At 32.2% G+C, this 16830-nt stretch overlaps 1 pseudogene; it reads right to left on the bottom strand.

Annotated features, from left to right (window-relative positions):
- Positions 1 to 8809, bottom strand: part of LOC129224906 (glutamate receptor ionotropic, delta-2-like) — a 31645-nt pseudogene extending 22836 nt beyond the window's left edge.
- Between the last annotated feature and the right edge of the window lie 8021 nt (positions 8810 to 16830).

Raw genomic sequence — 16830 nt, 5'->3', positions numbered from 1 at the left:
ATGGTTATCCATACGGTCGCTGAAAAAGGTGAAAGTAAGGAAATCACTCTTGGAAGTGCTGCAGGTGCTTTTGTAATAAAAATGATGGATTCTATGTCATAAGGAACAGTAAAATAAACGACGTGATACCTTTCCTCAGTAATAGAAAGAGTAGAAATGGCAAAAGTCCGCCTCATTTCGTTCTAGCATTCCAATCAGACCTGTCTAAGTCCCGTTTTTAAGCAACCTACTCAATTCTTGATCATCCGGAGCGAGTATTTTATGCCGCGGTGCAAAAATATCTGAGGATGGTATTTATAAAGTCTCTTTCAAATCCTCTCAGTACTTCTATATCTGAATCAGACCGGTTTATTTGCAATCCATGCACTGTCGGGTTTATTGTTAAGCGCAAAAACTTATTGCAAATCATCTGAGTAATTGATAAAAAACATAGATTACTTTTGTTGTTGCGCAAACTTCTTGGAGATAGTATTCAATTTACATAACCTTTGCAAACCTAATTTGCAAGTAAACAGTGATGCGTAGTATTTAAACTACTGTTTGACCATGGATTGTATGGAATTGGCAAACATCCAGTTAAGGCGATTCCATCTGAATGAGGGGAAAAATAAAAATTTTATGCGTGTATTACGCTCATTTGAATGAGACTCAGCTTAACTTAAAACAATTACAAGCCATATACTATAAGTCAAGCCATATACTTAAAACAATTTTGCACCAGAAAAAAAATCATGGTAGTGAATTATATCATGAATATTCAGTAATGAATTATGAATTATAAATTATTATCAAACGTTAAATGTGTTTAAAAGACTGCATAAGAATAGAACATTGTTCCATGTTCCTTAACATATCTTAATTATTAAGAACCATATGTGTGTTGTACCTTGGAACGTGTCCTAATGTGCAAAATATTTGGCTGTCCCAGGGTACGATCCCCACGTGGTTTAAGAAAAACCAAAATGGTGGCCAATCTAGATGCACTATAATTACTTTCTCATATGCAAATTATTTACAGTACTTCTCTTTTATAACAAAATGAAATTCAGTTGATTAGTTTTAAAAATACGAAGACAGAAAATAAAACAAAAATAAAGAAAATATTTACTTTTGAGTTATTAAAGATTCTTTCTCGCAAAAAATTTTCAATTTTGCTCATTTGATGCTCATTTTTACTACGGCACCATTTAGTGGTGAAGGTTACTAATAGAGGCTAAAAAAACATGACTGCTAAAAATAGATTCTTAGAAATTAGTAGTGTCCCAAGGTACAACACTCTCCCCTATTTCTCGTGTTATCGTTTTTCTGGAAAACACACAGCGGAAAAATCAGCGCCATTTGCTTCACTAGCTTTGGAAAACATTTTAGAAATAAAAAAAAGGTTTTCTCACTTGATCTGAAGATTTATGACTCACCAATAGGGCTGGGCGATATACCGATAAACCTTCACATATCGATATGTATCTACTACCACGGTAACGATATTTAGATTTCTATCCGTCCGATATACCGTTTGAAAAGACATTACGGGACTTAGTTACGGAGGAATTAAAATACTGACTTAAAAATACATAATCTTTCATAGCTCTGTGTGATGGGTGAGTGTTTGAAAGTCCAAGATAATATTTACATTCTTCAAACAGTTATTTAGTATTTAAGTTTGAATTATGGTAAAAGGGAAAAATTAACACGGCCTCCGAAAGTAAATGTAGGCTCATTTGTTAGTTTGCTCTCCGGATCCCCTATAACGATTTCAAAACTTATGCTACTACCATTCAGAGCGGGGCGCTTTCAAGGACTGCGCCCCTAATTTCTGACAAAGCTGACATGGCCTCTCTTAGGCTCTTAAAGATAACCTCCTTGTAATTGACTACAAATAAAATTGGCAATTTTGTGTTTGTCTCACGGTCAACACAATTCATACTTCCAAGCAGCGGAAACTTTTTTGACGCATCTAGAGTACTCTCAAATACGTTTTTAAATAGTAATATTTTTTAAAAAAGTTTTGCTACCCCTTTTTTACTCTTTTTTATTTCGACCAATGTTACTCTCCCTTGCGTTTGAGTTACTTTGTCCTAAAGTGGTTTTCCCTCTTTAAAGTCATTGTAGAACTACCTAGAGTCAAGAAAAGACATAGCGTTTTTACGAAAAATTATTTATTTGAACGAAAAATGCATTTTAAACAACATATTTGTTTAAGAAACATATTTGTTTAAGAAAAATTTTAAAACTGTGTGTGCATACCTAGTTATTGTTTCAGAAATAGTGGAAAGAGAACAATCATCTTTTCACGAATATTTTTTTTTTTAAACAGAACTCCATTTGTAAAATAAAGGATCCAAATATGTTGGTTACAGCCACAGCTAAAATTTGCTGGTGATTTCCATGTTCTCAACATTAGCTTCTTCTCTCATTGATAGATGTCCCTGAACACCTGAACCCATTCCACACACATTCATCAAAAAAAAAAAAAAAAAATCCATAAACTTCCCAACCAATTCAACAGAATTTGCAAGAAGTAGGTGCAACTGAGTCAAATTTTTCTAAACCTTCTACAATTTTCAAATCTTTTTCATTTCCATAATAAAAACTCTGATGAATTCAATTTGTAATCGCTCTCTTCAGCCGCTGCTGAGAATTCTTCGTTTTTCTCGTGCTTTTCCTGCTTAGAGTTTCACTTTTAGCTTTTGCTTCCTATTTCCAAAGCTCATTGATGGATTTTTTTTCAAGTTTTTATGCTAGACCAAAGAACGTCGTAATTTTTAGTTAATAAGATGTGTTGTTGAAATATCCTCGACGGAAATGAGAATTATAACTATACTACTACATAAAGTATCAAATAGTGTTCACATATATGTATTTAACAAACTCTTAGCTGATGTAGAACTGCTTCTGCATGTAAAACGTTTAAAATGTTATAAAGATGCGTGTTAGCACAAGGAATTAAGAACCACTAGTGTTGCTTCTTGACCAAAGCAATGGAAATGCTTTGAATACATTACTTCCTAAAGGTTGACACAGAACATTCTACCCTTTTCTCAATTTGGGTTGGAGACGGGCCCAAGTAACCCGCGTTTACGGTATTTTAAAAATATTGGGTTTTGAACTTTTGAAAAATTTTACACTTAAAAAGTCAACAAACCGCTTTTTTTAGCTTTTAAGCAAAAGAAAATCGCTTTTTCAATGTCACGCTAAGAATAGTGATAACAAAAAAAAAAAAAAAAAAACATTAGATACTGAAAGTCTCGCAGAATGAAAGAGCTTAAGCCACTCTTCTACAAAGATAACAGTTGCTTTCTCGTGGAACATTTTGTTTCCAGCTGCTGCCGTTGTGTATCGTTTCCTTTGTCCCTGAGCATGATATCACCCATGCAAATATTCCATATTCTTAGAAACAGACCAATAAACGCAAATTTAAACGTCATTTGCGTCCCCGTGGTATTAGTGAATTGCATCTTTTGTGCATCTTGATTACTACTGTCATCCCTCTTAAATTGTTTAATCATTTTAAATACACTCTGTATAAGAAAATTAAACCTTCAATAGCACACAGTGAGCTTTGCAAGATCTATACCCCGCTTAAAACGTCAAGAGAAAACTAGTAATAATAAATTCGCAGTTCTTCAAAAAGAATATTTCGACCGTCCGTACATAAGTAGGTACATTTGCATATGCAGACAGTCCGAAAAATCTCAGAAATATTCATTCGGGTGTGAGTAAAATGTAAGTTTTATATGAAATTTGAGATTTTTTTTCCAGATCACACTACTTACTTTGCTACGTGAAATGTGGTAAAGAGGAAATCTGAAATTTTTACGTTTAAATATGTTTCACAAAATATTTAACATTGTTGCAATTAATTTTCTAAATTTTCGTGGAGTAAGCATCCCAAGCTTTTTCTGTATTATTTCCAAGATAAATACAGCAATCGACAAAATGTAACCAGCACATAAGATTCGGAAAACTTCATAGAAATCTGTAGTGTTTAATGACAAGTTGATATTTGTCTCATCGACAGTTTCTTTTACTGTGTTGAAAAAACAATGTTTCACAGATTTTTGATAAATTCCACTTTCAATCAGTCTATAAATAACTTGGTTTAGCTGTGTGGCACAAGGAAAGTTTTTCACCATAGCTACGCTAATAGGACTCATGTCAAAATTCTCATCAGATATTAAAACTTTGTGGAGGGGAAAACAGTTTGCAAATTGTTTTGTGACAACTAGAGCAGCTTTTTCTTGATATATTTTTGTTCTGATTAGGGAGGTACTGTATGGAATAAACCATCCGTTTTCTCGGATAGTTTTTTCGAGGTTTTGAAGTAACACGTTGTCAGTTCGTTTAAACATTTCAAACAAAGCCGTGCCTTCAGCTAAGTAACATTTATAAGATTTCATTTGCACTGCGTTTGCAAGTTCAGAAATGGTGTGAATTCCAGTTTCTCGCTTTGGTATTGTTAGCATAGTTAGTAGAACTGCCTTATACACAAAAATTAGAACAATACAAGGAATTAAAATCGAAGCATATAAACATCTTTTACTTAAACTATCATATACGAATAATTTTAGTTTATCAAAATTCATAATTATTTTGCTGAATGAATTACCTTCAATACAAAACGCACGAAGTATGATTGCAGTTAGTAAAATTGAAAAAAGTATGGTTATCCATACGGTAGCAGAAAAAGGAGAAAGTAAGGAAATGAATCTTGGAAGTGCTGCAGGTGCCTGTGTAATAAAAATATTTGTTTCTATGTCATATGAAACGGTAAAATCAACGACGTGATACCTTTCCTCAGTTATAGAAAGAGTAGAAATGGCAAAGTCCGCCTCATTTCATTGTAGCATTCCAATCAGACCTGTCCAAGTCCCATTTTCCATCAATCTACCCCATTCATGATCATCCCGAGCGAGTATTTTATGTCGCGGAGCAAAATATCTGAGGATAGTGTTTACAAAGTCTTTTTCAATTCCTTCCAGCAACTCTATTCCTGAATTAGACTGGTTTATTTGCAGTCCATGTGTTGTCGGGTTTATTGCTAAACGCAAAAAATTATCGCAAATCGTCAGAGCAATTGATGGAAACCACGAATTATTATACTTGTAGCAAAAAAAAAAAAAGTTCATGTAAATTGAATCCAAATTAGCAATTCAACAGCGATGCGTGACTTTTAAAACAGAGAGGGATTTTAAAGTAGTTTCTGTAAAATGTTGTTATAATCGAAATGCAAAGACGGGTATGTAAGAGGTATTTTTTTTTAGGATTGGAGAAAAATCTTTGTCAGACCAAACATTTGCATCATCTTTATAAGAGCATTGAATTTAAATTTATCATTCAAAGATAAAATCAAACGAGACTGCAAGCACACATAATTTTCTTTTACTTTTAATAACCACAAAGTATACCTTTTAACTACTATATCTGCAATCTGGTGTGGTTTTCGAGTTCATGATGGTGTAAAATTTCATTTACGTATAACTTGAAAATCAGCGGAACTGCATGCAGTAAGTTTGAACGTTTCAAGAAATATTTCTTCTTAACAATTCAAAATCCAAATTTTAATGAACTTTCTTAAAGTCACAAGAAAAGAAAATAATTTATTCCTGTAATGCAACACTGCAATACCCAAAATCCATCTTTTGTCAATTTTACTCGATTAAAAGAAATTAAGTGAAAACAATTGCCAGATGAAAGTCAAAAAGCTATTTATGAGCCAGTAATTCATTTAAAAAATACTTTTAAAATATTTCTCTCATTTTGAATAGGATTTTAAAGGAATTTAGCTTATGCTTTAGTTAAAGAATACTGCTGTACTTTTTATCGATTATTGATAATATCCATTTAAAATAAATTGTTTGTTTTTTTCCAAAAGCGCATCCAATGTAGTACATCTGTCGATTACACAGAAAAGTTTTTTATTTTATTTTTCAACAAATACTATATTATAATAATATTGACATAGTAAATCAGCTATTTTTCAGCTGTAGCTCTTTTTTCCTTAAATGCTTTTTTAATACCAATATTTGGACAACAAATTTAAAAAAAAAATGCTTGGAATCATAAAGCATATGTTGACCGGAAAAAACACATTTTCTTTAACTTCATTCATTTAATCCTTTAGCGTTAACATTTATACTTGTATTCGTATCAGAAGCTGCCGTTGATAAAAGTCGCTATGTTCTGAGACTCACATCACCCAAGTTATTCGCTATCGTAGCATTTTAAATTTAATATAATAATGTCATTAATTTTTCCTTTTTTTGACAAGTGTAGTTATAAAAAATTGAACGAAAATTTTGGTTATAAATAATGGGAAAGTAGCGTGCACCATAAATAAGAGTGAAGCACAATTTGCTATATATTTTAATGGTAAATGCAGAAGTACTTTCTTTTGTATTATTTTTTTAAAAACCCGAAAAAGGTTTAATGATTATTTTTGAAATAATCCAAGTTAAAAAAAAAAAAAATGGAACGGAATCGACCCGAATTCATCTTTTACATAGGTTTGCTTAAATCGTTTGCACACAAGATAACATCATTACAACATCTCAAGTAAAACACTTTGCGTGACTTACAGCAGAAAGTTTATGGTTAAATCCAACGCATATTTAACTTAATATTTGTGATTTAACTTAGATTAATTCAGATTTTTTTAAAGCATTTCATTTCTTGTAGTCGTTTAGCTTATATGTGCAAAAATTATCTGTTTTTTAAATAAAACATTAGTGGCAATAAAAACTTGAGATCTTTTACTGAAATATTAATCTATTTAAAATAATTTTTTCTTCTATTGATTTGAATAGAACAGTTTTAAGTTCAGACAGAGAAGATCATTGTGTGTGAGTTAATACGTAATCCAAACAAGTTCACGTTGTGAACACTTTTCATAAGTACTTTAAATGTTTTTTAATGTCGAAATAAATGCAAAATATGGCTAGTAGAAATGTGTTTTAAACTATTTTTCTTATTATTCTTCTTAATATTTAGTATATTTTAAATCAAAGGGGTTTTTTTTTTTTTTTGTCACATCTGAAACGGAGGTTTTTGCACAATTCTTTTCCAAAGAGAACAATTTTTTAACGATTTACGATTGATACAAATCAATTTTTTATTATTTGACACCTCAGTATTAACTGTTTTAAAAAGTTTTTTGGCCTTTTTAAGCTCGAAAGGGCTTTAAAGTTATAGAAAGCGTGTGTTTGAAGTAAACTTTCTGCAAAACAAACTTTATTATTTTATTTAAAAACAACGAGAAACAGTCTCATAATTTTTTGACGTAGCAAGGTAATGATTTAATCATACCAAAAAAAAAAAAAAAAAAATGCAGATATTAGTTTTACTCTGGAGATATAACTAATTAAATTTTGCAGTTGAAAAAGCATAAAAACTGACTCTAGCTACTCTACTATTAATAGAGTACTTTCTGTTAATTGTACTGAAAGAAAAAAATATTAGCTTAAAATTGATACCTTGTTCCATTTAACTGATTGAAAAATAAAGAAATTCAAGAGATTTTTCTACATTCTTACTAAAAAGGTAACTCCAAAAAGTGACCAAAAATTGAATTTTTGAAAAAAAAAATCTCCAATGTTTACCTTATTTTCATTCAGAAAAAAAAAAAAAAAATTTGAATTCTGAAATTTTGAATTTAAATTATGTTTTTTCGCAATCACAAGCTGCGACAGACCCCTACTGATTGGAGTTATTGTTTCTAGAGACGGCTCCTGTCACCCCCCTCAAGCCTGCTCCTTCTCGTGGGCGGTTATGTGTTTATAGTTGTGTGTGTGCCTAGACCTGTGTGTATGCACGTAGGCGTGAGTGAGTGTATGTGTGTGAAGGCGTGTGTGTGTGTGTGTGTGTGTATGTGTGTGAGTGTGTGAGTGTGTGAGCGTGCTTGTGTAGGACATGGACTAGGAGAAGGCGATTGCTCAGGACCGGAGGAGCCGCGCCTGCAGAAACCGGAGACGGTGGTGCTGCAGAGGCCCCTGGTCCCAGTTAAAAAAAGAACCGGAAAAAAATTCGGTCAAATGAGAACAATAAACAATCGTGATTGCTGAAAAAAAAAGCTTGTCTTACAGATATTTAAAAAAATAATAGACAAAATCTGAGGCATGATGGCACATGGCCTCAAGCGATTTGACGAGATATGACCAACTAGCTTTTACCCGCGGCTTCGCTCACTTTGATGTAGTTTTTTTCAATCGATTCAAGTAAATGGTCAACATAGGGATATACCAAAATAGTTACAAAAAAAAATGGTTTCTCTCCTGTTTCGCCTCCATTTAAAATGGCCTCCCCCCTTTAATATATCAAAAGATGTGATGAAAACTGAAAATCAAGGGGGGGGGGGGTATGAAATGTCGGCGAAACTGGGAAGAACCCAAAAAATCACACAACATAAATCAGGAAAACATTCAGGAGTTGTAAAGAAGTTAGTTTGGGTATTTCTCAAAAATTCCAATTCGAGTGAGGTCAACAATTCTTAAATAAAGTCAACCATTTCCCTTATAACCCCCATCCCCATCAAATGGTGTCCAGCGCTACACCTGCCATCTAAATTATTGTATAGCTTCTTACCGGAGAAATCGTCCCAAAATAGGATTAATAGTCACTACAAATCCAGATTCTAATAATGTCCCTTTAGAATGAGAACATCAAACCTTTAAAATGCTTTAAAACGTTGCCTGGGTGTGTAATAATTGTGAGAAACAATATATATAGTTATGTTTATTCGTTTTCTTCTGTAACTGAAATAACTCAAAACACGCTGCTTTGACGTGAATAAAAATTGAGCTTTTTCCATACCCATAGAAGTAAAATGGCAATAAATACGAAGGACAAAATAGAACTCTTTTAGAAATGAAAAAACGACATTTAAGTATATACAAATTTGAGGAATTTCCAAAATGTAAATTTAAATTTCACTTGTTTAAAACGATTTGCCTTTTTTTTTTACATATTCTAAAATCGTCTCTATATTGCTATTGAAGTACAAACTTTTAAAAAAATGTAGCCGTCCGTAATCCCTTAATGCGATTTAAAATGTTACGGAATTTGCGGTAATCGTTTTGGGATATCTTGGATAAGTCTTCCCCTCCCTACTTTGTAAAACCGTGTGTTACTAATTTTATCGAAGAGATAGTGTGCCCAAATACTGATTAACTTCCAGTGACCATGAAATGATGCCATCCAAAAAGTTTCCAAAATAAGTAAAGTTTGGCAATTGTGTTTGAAATTGTGCGCAAACTTGTGCTGTTTATGGATTTGATTAATTTAGTTGGCGGATCATTTTACATGTTAACAAATGATATAAAGAAAGAAATATTAAAAGAAATGGCGATATTTTGGTTACATGGGGAAAACCGAGAAACAGTATTTGCGTAGTTTTTAGCTTCAAAAACAGCGACAATTGAAAAAATTGCCACCTGCCTTAACTATTGAAATGATTCCGCAAAAAAAGTTTGGCGAGATTCCTGCTAGTCGATCAAGCACCCAGTCAGCACAAAAAATTAAAAAAAAAAAAAAAAAAAAAAAAAACATTAATTTCCTCAAAGTTGCGTAAAACTGGAAAATAATCAGCCAAATCCATGTATTATTTGCCTATCTTGCAGAAAATCTTACTTTAAAATTTGACTTGAGAAAAGCCTTAAACAGTCAGACGAAAAGCAAAAATAGTCAACAATACAACAATTGTCGCTATCGACAGGGAGATGAGATGATACCCTAAATACTATATTGTGTTGAGGAAAGATTTCGAACATGGAACTAAAAAGATCATAACTCGTTTTTTGTTCTACTTAGAAATTTCGAACAGGCGCCATCTTCAGCAGAAAATCAGAGCTTTCGATGGACATATAATGTTAATATGTGCAAGTATTTTTTCATCCTCATGTTAGAGAATTTATACGAAAATTGGGTTTTATCGCCCTCCTAGGGGGGTTTACTACCCTATGTGTTATTCTGATGCATAAACTATATTATTGTAAAGTTTCATCAAAATCTGTTCAATAGTTTTTGCGTGAAAGAGTAACAAACATCCATACATCCATACCTCCATACAAACTTCCACATATATAATAGTAGTAAGATGGATGATAATTACGCATCAAGACAAACACCACGGACTATTACAGGGTAAAAATCGCATAACTTACAAAAACATTGAAATCTCGCAAGCGACCTTCTAGGGTCGCTTTGTATGTATTTCCAATATGAAAACCTCATTTTTGCTTGCTTTTCAAGAAAAACCAAGATATTTCTTTCTGATAATTTTTCAGTTCATGCATTATTAATTGAAGCACATCTTACGATCTTTAACTGCACATTTATGTCATACTAGTGGTGCCCGCACGGCTTTGCCCGTAGTAGAAAATTAGAAGGTCATGTGGTTCTCTTGTATATTTACAAATAATGGATAATGAATTTCAGCGTCTGATACGAACCAATATGGCAATGTTAATTTTCTCGCCCATGTTAAGGTAGTTTACTCGTCCGCGTTATGGTAATTTGCTGGTCCACGTTATGATGATTTGCTCGTTAGAATGTTCTTAAAATTGGAATTAAAAGACAACAAAATCGAATTTTCGAAAAATCGCTTCGAGATGCTCAGCCCCTATGCTACGATCTAATTTTGTGCCAAATTTCATGAAAATCGGCCGAACGGTCTAGGTCCTATGCGCGTAACAGACATCTAGAGATCCAGATTATTAGCTTTATTGTTAGTAAAGATGTTCTGCTCTTTTTTTTAAACAATTTTTCCGTCCTTTATTAGATTTATATACAAACGGAAATGGGGTCGTTTTCCAGAACTTTAAAAGTATTTTTTTCTAAAAGAGCATGTTTAAAGACAAAGGACCTGACCATTTTTTAAATAATTTGTTTAAGTTTAATATTTAGAAAAAAAAATTAAATCGATGCGCTTTCATCGTTTACGCTTCTGTCCGCTTACGTCACAAATGATGAAATTCCATTCAGTGTTGCATTCAGAAAGCAAAATATTTAATTCGCATTTCTTCTGACGCGTATTGGCAACAATATGGTTGATAGCAAGCGTAGAGCGCAATTTTAATTCGCTTCTTGGTTATCATAACGTGGAAACGCGATAGAAAGATGCGCCAAAGAGCATGAATTGTGACGTCTTCAAGACCACGCCTTGTTTGAAAAATCGGACATTTAAAAAAAAAAAATTAGAAAATAACTATTGGGATTACTTTTAAATTAAAAAAAACGCCTTCAAAAAACACCAAGGAAAAAAAGCAAAAAATAAAATACACTTACATACTATTTCATGCCCAAAACTAAAAATGCAATTTATTTTACAATTCCAGTACAAAAATCAACTAAACTAAACACCCAATTATGAAATAAACGCTGATTTTAATTACTATACGATGAATTACAGTCGGACCTCTATATATCGAAGTAGAAAATTGCTGGAAAAAAATTCGATATATAGAAATTTCGATATATGGAAATTATCTTATTTTATCATAAAAATCTCCTAAAACATTAAAATTAAAGCTAATGTTTGTGTATGAAACCCTATTTCTAATTTATACGAGCTTCGGATTAAATGAAAATTAATATTTAAAAAATTAACAGAAATTACATTTTTGGCTTTCATACATTTTCATTCTTCGGCAATTTAGCTTGATCCGCTACATAAAGGAGATTTTCATTTTGACAATGTAATCGAGAGAAAAGTAAAAAAATCATTCTACCTAACTTGAATGATTTTTACTGAAACTAGAAAGACTAGGAATGATAATCAACAGAGAAAAGGGATAACTTGAAACCGATATTACAGTGCTACTGGTTAAAAATAAGATTTGAAATAAAGTTAAGGAAATTTAAGAACTCCAGAACGGAACAACGACCAATATACACACCCCTCAACCCCAGATTCCTTCTGAGTTTCGTAGCAACCTTTGAACATAATTTTTTCCCGTAACCTTCAGTTTTCATGAGACAAACAGTTAAAAGTGGAAAAAAAATCTACGAATGTCTCGAAAAAAATTTCGATATATAGAGACTTTTTCGATGTATAGAAACAATTTTTCTATGTAATGAACATAGAAATTTGCTGGGATTTCGATGTATAGAAAATTTCGATATGTGGAAGTTCGATATATGGAGGTTCGACTATATTTTAAATATCTAACTAATTATATACGATCTCTTAATTTTTAATAACCTTTTGAAGTCAGGGCCTCCTATAAACTACTAGCTAACGTAACTGACAACTAACCGAATCCTGAATTAATTTAACTAAACACGAAATTAGTCTTTAAAACTAAACCTATTCAGTTACGTTAGGCAGTAGTTTATAGGAGGCCCCGACTTCAAAAGGTTATTAAAAATTAAGATATCGTGTATAATTAGTTATATATTTAAAATAATTCATCGTATAGTAATTAAAATCAGTGTTTATTTCATAATTGGGTGTTTAGTTTAATTGATTTTTGTACTGGAATCGTAAAATAAATTCCATTTTTAGTTTTGAGCAGGAAATAGTATGTAAGTGTAATCGGTTATTTTTTGCTTTTTAGTTCCTTGGTGTTTTCTGAAGGCGTTTATTTTTAAATTTAAAAGTAATTTTTTTTTTTTGCTTTTTAGTGCTGTAAATATAAAATAAGTTTGTAGGGTAGAGTGTGTGGTACATGATGTTGAGACCTTTCTTACACTCATGTCGAGTAAGAAAACGTCTAGCACATGAGACTGAAAACAACTAAGATGATCACGATAGTAAAAGAAATAGACCACAATTTTTCGGAGAGTTACGACTGTGCAGAAAGGCTTTTTCAAATGTGTAACTATCTACAAAACTTTTTTGTCTTCATTATTAGTTCGACTTTATCAAAGTTTGCTTTCCGAAAGCAAATGCACAAGTCACTAAAACAACAACAAAAATCGCTTTAAATTTAAAATTGTAAAATGTAAATTTGTAAATTGTAAATAATACTTCACAACAATACTGTATCACACAACCCTCGACAAAGCTGTCATTGATTTAATAAAATAGAACTTCGAAGTCGCGGAAGGACGAGTATACATAGCTCTCAGCATAGTCAAGACTGGAAGTAATAGCTCAATCGATTTTGAACCCTTTAAACTTTTAACTAAATCTTACGATGAACGAGCATTAGCAGAAATGCAATAATTGATACATCTCATTTTTGAGATGAAACGTATAGACAGGATTCAGTATTTAGTTAGAAATATTTAAATGTTTACGGTTTCCCAAACTACAAATAAACTGTAAGTTACAAGTCGTAAAATTGTAAATTGTAATTTATGTTGCACAAGAATACGTGTCATGTAATACTCGTGATAAAAGTCGCATGGTTCTTCAAATTCTCCCATTATAAATGAAGATAAAAAATTCCAACAAAATGAATTTTATGTTTGCTTCAGAGAATCCTTGATTCAAAACTTTCATTATTATTACCCTTAATAATAATGTTTTTTAGAACTTTCTTTAACTGTGGGTAAGGAAAACACAAACCTTTGTTTTATGACATTTATTTAACAATGGGTTTTATATTTAATCGTTATAGAGGGAAATTACATGAAGTTTATTGTTTTTTACCCATAACTTTTTTTAAAGATCAAATAGGGCAAATCAAGGATTTGGAACCTTAGAGTAAAATTAGACCATCACCTATCCATTAAACAAAAAAGAATAATAAAAACCGGTTCACTAATTGAGACGATGTACAAAGTTAATAAAGTACAAATCGCTTTAAATCTGAGTACGATAATTCATGAGTTCCTTCAATTTCTAGACCGCCGGGGAAGCATACCGTTTTAACCAAAAAAAATAAAAGGAATTTTCGTAACCGGTACCAGGCAGGGTCGCACACAGAAATTTTGGGGCCTGCCACAAATGACTTTTCCGGGCCCCACTTCATATTGTTTACCCCTAGTTTTAAAAATATTGGACCCCCTTTATTCTCAGGCCCAGGCCCCTGGTCAAACTTCAGAAATTATACACCAGTTACAACTTATTGTTAAAGAATATAAGTAAAATCATCGGAAGAGTGGTGTTCTGTATTCAATTTATCATGGATTGAACACTAAATATGTTTAAAAAATGAATTCTAAAAAAAAAGAAAAAAAAAAAAGATATTTTAGTGAATAAATTAAGTTATTTTAGTTAAAAATAATACTAAGGTAATTGATTCGGCTATTAAAGTAGCAAAATATATTTAATTTACTGCTTTGCTACGTAGTAAAACAATGGCAACATCTATAAGTAAAAACTAACAGCCGGCGAAAATTAATCATCCATATGCCGCGAGAATTCTCGCTCAAGACAAAGCCTTTGCTGTGAAAATACACCGGTCACGGACAATCCACGTGACCTGTGACGTATTCCGCACGCTGACGTAATCCTGGATTACGTATCCACAACGTGTGAAATTCTTGGATTTCTCCGAGACCCTTTATCAGATCTAGACCAAATCACTATGGGACCATCTGGGAAGTATACCCTTGCAAACAAAACAAGAAGTTCCGTCTAGAACTAGACGAGCCTACTTTTCCGTATACCCATACTACTTTCTAGTACCTGATCAATATTCTCAAAAATAGCTAAAATCGCAAATTTTTTCAAACATATTTTTTTAAATATTTTAAGCTGATTTCTAGGAATAAAATATTCCTTACTTTTCTTCAAAAAAACGAACAAATAAAATAGCAGCACCTTTTAAACAAAGCAGCTAATACACTTCTTTCCATTAAAAAATTTTTTTAACAGCTTTCAAAGCGAAAAATAATAATAAGTTCATTAAAATAAATACATCATATAAAAAAAATCGTTTCTTTTTCCCCTGTTGCCGAAAATAATTTTTTAAACGAATTAATGCACTTACCAAAATAAAAAAAAAACAATAAAATGTCAACTTAAAGAAATAATTTTCATTGTCAAAAAAAAAAAAATCGTCTGCGCATATTTTTCGAGTTTATTCACCGAAAACTAAATACCTAAATTAAAACTTTAGCGTGAAAATAAAAACAAATCATATCAACAATAATTATTTCACAGTTAAAACCACAGCAGCGGAGTCGGAGTCGGAGTCAATCTCATTTTGGGATAAAAGAGTCGGAGTCGAATATCCAAGAATCGGAGTCAGTCATTTGTCCTCCGTGTATAAATGTTTGCCAAAGCTACGAAGTCAGAGTTGAAGTCGGGGAGTCGGAGTCCGATTAATTGTCGGGAACAGGAGTCAGAGTCGGTGTCAGGTCCCCCTAAATTCTCGGAGTCGGAGTCGGGAGTAGGTCGTCAAGAGCTATTTCCAACAAAGTTTGTTTGAAGTAAATCCGCCTTCAAGTACGGAATCTACATCGACTTTCAGTTTCCCCGTAGGCGCTAATGCTAAGGGATTTGAACTGTTCAAAATTGAACGGAAAATTGTTCAAATCAAAAAGATATCTTATATACAAGTTTTTTATCAAAAGCTTTTTCCTACAAAGTTTGTTTGAAGCAAATTCGCGTCACAGTTCGGAATTGCTTTGAATTTCCCCGTAGGCGCTAATGTTAAGTTTTTTTGAACTGTTCAAAATTGAACAAAAAATAGTTCAAATCAAAAAGTGAAATATGGGAATGAGGTGTCCTCGCCGAGATCTTTCGAACAAAAAAAAGTTTGCTCGAATCGGACTATTCATTCAAAAGTTATTAGGGGGGGACAGACAGACAGACCGACAGACAGACAGACAGACCGACAGACAGACAGACCGACAGACAGACAGACCGACAGACAGACAGACCGACAGACATTTTTCCCCATCTCAATACCCTACTTTCCAATTTTTAATTTTTCAATATTTATTTAATTATTTTATTTATTTTTGACTTTTTTTTGTTTTTCACGATATTTTTAAGATGCATTAAGCCTTCTTTCATGCTTTTTTCTTCTTTTTCTGACTTTTACTGGGAAAGTAGGCTAAAAAGAATTTTTTCAAATCGGACCAGTAGGCTTGAAAGAATCCGAAAACATACATAAAAAGCTGCATGACGAAATCAAAACCTCCTTTTTTGAAGTCGGTTAAAAACGAAAGTATTTTCTGGGTCCATGTTATTTTTTTTAGCTTATTTTATCAATTTCAGTCACTAAAAGTACTACTTTTGACTGAAGGAAACAACTCCATTGTGAGTTTGATTTTTACAGTGTGCATATTCGCTAGTATATTAGCAAGTATTTGCGAATACCATTTGCATTCTTCCCGTGTGTCTTATACTCTACATTTTGGCATGCACATTTTTTTTATTATTTTGTAAATACAATGTTTTGAGCAACTAATGCTATAAGAACGCTGGTGTGCTCAATGTCTCCTCTTATGAATAATCTTTGCGTTTCAGATTATGTGTGACTCACGTATTTAAATAATCTTTTACTATAAAAAGTTTGAATTTATTAAATTAACTAGCAAAAATACCTGGCGTTGAATGGGCCAGTAGTAATTGTGAGAAACAATTGCTATTTTCCTTCGTTTTCTGTTTTAACTGAAAGAACTTAAAACACACCGCTTTGACGTGATTAAAAATCAAGCTTCTTCCTTACCCATAAAAGTAAAATAGCAGTAAGTAGAAAGAACGAACGAGTATTCATTTAGATACGAAAGCACGAATTGAGCAATATAAATCTTTGAATAATTTCCAAAATATGAAATAACAAAAACAAAGATCACTAAAAAAAACCGTGCGCTTTATTTAATTAAATAGTACACACACACGAAAAGAAAAAAAAAAAACTCTCTACTATGTTGCTAGGCAACGAATTTTTGTATATAACAATGTGTTTTATGTTTAATCATTTAGTGGGGTAATTA

The sequence above is a fragment of the Uloborus diversus genome, chromosome 6 (genome assembly GCF_026930045.1).
Source record: "Uloborus diversus isolate 005 chromosome 6, Udiv.v.3.1, whole genome shotgun sequence".
Taxonomy (NCBI): Eukaryota; Metazoa; Arthropoda; class Arachnida; order Araneae; family Uloboridae; genus Uloborus; species Uloborus diversus.
Note: the sequence above shows the minus strand (reverse complement) of the source record. Positions and strands in the feature narration are given on the sequence as shown.